Here is a 6,013-nt window from a genome sequence, read left to right as displayed (position 1 = left end):
TACACACCGCAGTCACTCAAGCATCCCCCATCCCCCAACTGTGAACTGTCCCGCTTTTCTCCTCGCTCAGTTTATAAAACAATGGCTAGATGGAGGCCACGCCCCTTACCGCGAAACCACGCCTCATTTCCGGAACATCAACTTGGGAGGTATGGCTAAGTCTGCTACTGCGTACACCAAAAGATCTGACTGGCAGCGGTGGCCATTTTGTTTGCTACATTTCCTATTAGCAGCTGTTAGGATAGGTCTTGAGAAACATGGCCGCCACCCGTTATGTCCCCATATTAGTACCTGAGTCACTAGACATCACTCGTTCACTTTGTACGGGTATTGTTTAGTTACCCTTCGTGGAGAGGACCTTTCCCATAAGCCCCTGGGTGGATAAAATATTAAGGCGCTGTAAGGGCGGAAGTTCTCTTCTGCCCTCTCATGCTGTCACTTCCTGCTCTTGATCAGGAAAGATAACATAAGAGCAACTACGTCTCGTCTCCCGGCACCGGCAGAAGGAGCATCACGTGACTACATACTCTCTGGGAATTGTAGTTCTAACGCCTCATGCCGCCGCAGTGTGTACTGGGAAGGACTACAGCTCCCATCAGCGCTTGCGGCGCATTGGTGTACAGAGGTTTGCACAGTGTTTGTCCGTCTGCCGGTGACACATCCTGCTGCAGGGTAAGGTATGAGCTGCTGTTCTCATCATGCAGATTATATATATATATATATATATATATATATATATATATATATATTATACATACATACAGCACTGGGTTCCCTTGGTGGTTCCTGCTTTGTGTTGGGAGAGAAGATTACTCCCACCCAGGAACCAATTACTGTATGTATCTCTGAGGCCACCATGGTCACAGAGTGTCAATTTAACTACAGTATCATTACAGTGTGGCATATTATCCATAGGGGACATTACAGTGTGGTATATTATCTATAGGGGACATTACAGTGTGGCATATTATCTATAAGGGACATTACAGTGTGGTATATTATCTATAGGGACATTACAGTGTGGCATACTATCTATAGGGGACATTACAGTGTGGTATATTATCTATAGGGGGCATTACAGTGTGTCATATTATCCATAGGGGACATTACAGTGTGTCATATTATCCATAGGGGACATTACAGTGTGGCATATTATCTATAGGGGACATTACAGTGTGGTATATTACCCATAGGGGAAATGACAGTGTGGCATATTATCCATAGGGGACATGACAGTGTGGCATATTATCCACAGGGGACATGACAGTGTGGCATATTATCCACAGGGGACATGACAGTGTGGTATATTATCCACAGGGGACATGACAGTGTGGTATATTATCCACAGGGGACATGACAGTGTGGTATATTATCTATAGGGGACATTACAGTGTGGCATATTATCTATAGGGGACATTACAGTGTGGTATATTATCTATAGGGACATTACAGTGTGGCATACTATCTATAGGGGACATTACAGTGTGGTATATTATCTATAGGGGGCATTACAGTGTGTCGTATTATCCATAGGGGACATTACAGTGTGTCATATTATCCATAGGGGACATTACAGTGTGGCATATTATCTATAGGGGACATTACAGTGTGGTATATTACCCATAGGGGAATATGACAGTGTGGCATATTATCCACAGGGGACATGACAGTGTGGTATATTATCCACAGGGGACATGACAGTGTGGTATATTATCCACAGGGGACATGACAGTGTGGTATATTATCCACAGGGGACATGACAGTGTGGTATATTATCCACAGGGGACATGACAGTGTGGTATATTATCCACAGGGGACATGACAGTGTGGTATATTATCCATAGGGGACATGACAGTGCGGCATATTATCCATAGGGGACATTACAGTGTTGTATATTATCCATAGGGGACATTACAGTGTGGCATATTATCTATAGGGGACATTACAGTGTGGCATATTATCCATAGGGGACATGACAGTGTGGCATATTATCCACATGGGACATGACAGTGTGGTATATTATCCACAGGGGACATGACAGTGTGGTATATTATCCACAGGGGACATGACAGTGTGGTATATTATCCACAGGGGACATGACAGTGTGGTATATTATCCACAGGGGACATGACAGTGTGGTATATTATCCATAGGGGACATTACAGAGTGGCATATTATCCACAGGGGACATGACAGTGTGGTATATTATCCACAGGGGACATGACAGTGTGGTATATTATCCACAGGGGACATGACAGTGTGGTATATTATCCATAGGGGACATGACAGTGTGGTATATTATCCACAGGGGACATGACAGTGTGGTATATTATCCACAGGGGACATGACAGTGTGGTATATTATCCACAGGGGACATGACAGTGTGGTATATTATCCACAGGGGACATTACAGTGCAACATATTATCCATAGGGGACATTACAGTGTGGCATATTATCCATAGGGGACATGACAGTGCGGCATATTATCCATAGGGGACATTACAGTGTGGCATATTATCTATAGGGAGCATTACACTGGCATATTATTTATTGGGGCATTACAGTGTGGCATATTATCTATAGGGAGCATTACACTGGCATATTATTTATTGGGGCATTACAGTGTGGCATATTATCCATAGGGGACATGACAGTGCGGCATATTATCCATAGGGGACATTACAGTGTTGTATATTATCCATAGGGGACATTACAGTGTGGCATATTATCTATAGGGGACATTACAGTGTGGTACATTATAGGGAAGATTACAGTATGGCATATTATCTATTGGAGGCATTACAGTGGCATTTTATCTATAGGGGGCATTACAGTGTGGCATATTATCTATAGGGGGCATTACATTGTAGCATATTATTTATTGGGGGATTTACACTGTTGAGGAATAGAAAGAGATATAGCCTTAAAGCGCTCCTATAGAAACCCACGTTTACAAACACACACACCAAGTGGGTAAAAAATATAATCACATACACTGATATTTCAAAAGATGAATGCAAGTCCAGCGTTTGATTAGACGTAGATGGTTACCCAGCAGACGAAATCAGTAGCCTTTAGGATAAATCCTCATTGGCAATACAGCAGTAGCGGACTGGATGATGATAATCCTTTTAATGTCCAGCGCCGATCAGAATCAGAATCAGAATCAGCTTTATTGGCCAGGTATACTTACGTATACTAGGAATTTGTCTTCGGTTTGCTATACAACAGCCAAGTAGGTAACAGGTAAGCAGGTGTGTGTGTGTGTGTGTGTGTGTGTGTGTGTGTGTGTGTGTGTGTGGGGGGGCAAGTAAAGTTACACAGATAGGTATACCGTAGGGACACAAGTGAGTTACATGTACGTCTAGTCAGTCAATGTTCAGGAGTTCAGCAGGCGGACAGCTTGGGGAAAGAAACTTTTGAGGCTTCTGGTGGATCTGGCGGGGACAGCCCTGTAACGCCTGCCTGAAGGAAGCAAGTTAAACATGCTGTGGCCGGGGTGTAGCTGGTCTTTTACTATCTTCATTGCCCGCTTTTTAGCTCTGGACAAGTACAGGTCCTGGACTGAGGGAAGGTCGGCCCCGATGATCTTCTCTGCGGTTCTGACCACCTTTTGGAGCCTGCATATGTCCCTCGCGCTGGCGGAGCACATGCGATTAAGCCTCATAAAAGATAAGCAGCACGAAGAAAGTGCAATAGTGCAATTATCCTTTTTTAAAAGCAAAGATTTATTTTTAAAACATTACACTTACATCAAATCGATGAAAAAAGGCATATACACAAGTCCCCAGTAAGGAGCACAGCCACAGGAGGCGAGGTCTGGAAAAGGTCAGATGGTCCACCCACGGGAAATGGCTTCGGAAACCAGTATCCCAAACAGTTCCTCAGCGTCCAGTGTAGATGGTAAAGCTCCAACGGGGTTACAAATACAGCAGGAGAGTATACGCTTAACGCGTTTCGAACTTGAATAGTTCTTCTTCACAGTGTAGCATTGTATATGTAGTGTTCCTTGTAGGCTGTTTCAGCAGGGTGCTGCAGGGTGGTCTTCTGTATGCCGAATGTCGGGATCCCGGCGCACAGTATACCGGCGCCGGACACCCGGCATACCGACAACTATTCTCCCTTGTGGGGGTCCACGACCCCCCTGGAGGGAGAATAAAATAGTGTAGCGCGCCACCGTCCCCGCAGCGTGGCGAGCCCGCAAGGGGCTCCTTTGTGCTCGCCACGCTGTTGGTATGCCGGCGGTCGGCCTCCCGGCGCCGGTATGCTGGTCGCCAGGAGCCCAAGCGCCGGCATACCGTACTACACTCGGTGCTGCACCCTGCCCATTCTTGAAATGTGAAAAAGAACCCTGCCCTTTGTCAGTGCACAGTGCAGGACTATAAATTGCCCCCTTAACATAGAATGTGACGACATATAAGAACCACTTGGCCCATCTAGTCTGCCCTCTTTTTTTTTTTTTTTTTTTTTACACGTTATTTTTTTCTCTAAACTTGTTTGATCCTTATTTCTTTGCAAGGATATCCTTATGTCTATCCCATGCATGTTTAAACTGATCCACTGTCTTAGCCTCTACCACCTTTGATGGGAGGCTATTCCACTTATCCACTACCCTTCCTGTGAAGTAATTTTTCCTCAAATTTCCCCTGAACCCCCCCCCCCCCCCCCCTCCAGTCTCAGTGCGAATGTTTCCCTCCTGTACTTTGTTAAAACCCTTGATATATGTGAAAGTTTCTATCCTGTCCCCCCGTTCCTTTCCCTTTTCTGCTCCAAACTATACATATTGAGATTTCTTAGTCTTTCTGGGTAAGTTTTGTGATGTAGGCCATGCACCATTTTAGTTGCCCTTCTTTGTACAGTTTCTAATGTATCCTTTTGAAGATATGGCCTCCAGAATTGAACACAGTATTCTAGATGAGGCCGCACCAATGACCTATACAGTGGCATTATTACTTCTTTCTTTCTGTTGCTGATTCCTCTCCCAATGCAGCTAAGCATCTGACTAGCCTTCCTCATTGCGGTGTTACATTGCTTACCTGCCTTTATGTCACCTGAGATAGTGGCTCCTAGATCCCTTTCCTCCTCAGTAGTTTCCAGTATAGTGCCATTAATGCTATTTCTCTATCGTCCTAGTGGATGCTGGGGTTCCTGAAAGGACCATGGGGAATAGCGGCTCCGCAGGAGACAGGGCACAAAAAGTAAAGCTTTAGGATCAGGTGGTGTGCACTGGCTCCTCCCCCTATGACCCTCCTCCAAGCCTCAGTTAGATTTTTGTGCCCGGCCGAGAAGGGTGCAATCTAGGTGGCTCTCCTAAAGAGCTGCTTAGAAAAGTTTAGCTTAGGTTTTTTATTTTACAGTGAGTCCTGCTGGCAACAGGATCACTGCAACGAGGGACTTAGGGGAGAAGAAGTGAACTCACCTGCGTGCAGGATGGATTGGCTTCTTGGCTACTGGACATTAGCTCCAGAGGGACGATCACAGGTACAGCCTGGATGGTCACCGGAGCCTCGCCGCCGGCCCCCTTGCAGATGCTGAAACGAGAAGAGGTCCAGAATCGGCGGCAGAAGACTCCTCAGTCTTCTTAAGGTAGCGCACAGCACTGCAGCTGTGCGCCATTTTCCTCTCGGCACACTTCACACGGCAGTCACTGAGGGTGCTGGGAGGGGGGCGCCCTGGGAGGCAAATGAAAACCTTTTTTGGCTAAAAATACCTCACATATAGCCTCCGGGGGCTATATGGAGATATTTAACCCCTGCCAGAATCCGTTAAGAGCGGGAGACGAGGCCGCCGAAAAAGGGGCGGGGCCTATCTCCTCAGCACACAGCGCCATTTTCCCTCACAGAAAGGCTGGAGGGAAGGCTCCCAGGCTCTCCCCTGCACTGCACTACAGAAACAGGGTTAAAACAGAGAGGGGGGGCACTAATTTGGCGTTAGAAATATATAAAAAAGATGCTATAAGGGAAAACACTTATATAAGGTTGTCCCTATATAATTATAGCGTTTTTGGTGTG

At 45.9% G+C, this 6,013-nt stretch overlaps 1 protein-coding gene across 7 annotated transcripts in view; it reads left to right on the top strand.

The window, feature by feature from the left end:
• Nucleotides 1–428: 428 nt before the first annotated feature.
• The window catches only part of LOC134996061 (oocyte zinc finger protein XlCOF22-like), a 162,076-nt gene continuing 156,491 nt past the window's right edge, over nucleotides 429–6,013 (top strand). For 2 of the 7 annotated variants that reach the window (XM_063951161.1, XM_063951160.1), the window contains exon 1: nucleotides 432–672. The gene's annotated coding sequence lies outside the window, so the exon portion shown is untranslated. Of the gene's footprint in view, nucleotides 678–6,013 lie in introns of all 7 variants that reach the window. The other 5 variants (XM_063951163.1, XM_063951164.1, XM_063951159.1 and 2 more) reach the window with 4 other exon arrangements.

Source organism: Pseudophryne corroboree, chromosome 2 (assembly GCF_028390025.1).
Source record: "Pseudophryne corroboree isolate aPseCor3 chromosome 2, aPseCor3.hap2, whole genome shotgun sequence".
NCBI lineage: Eukaryota > Metazoa > Chordata > Amphibia > Anura > Myobatrachidae > Pseudophryne > Pseudophryne corroboree.
This window is presented reverse-complemented; position numbering and strand designations above follow the sequence as displayed.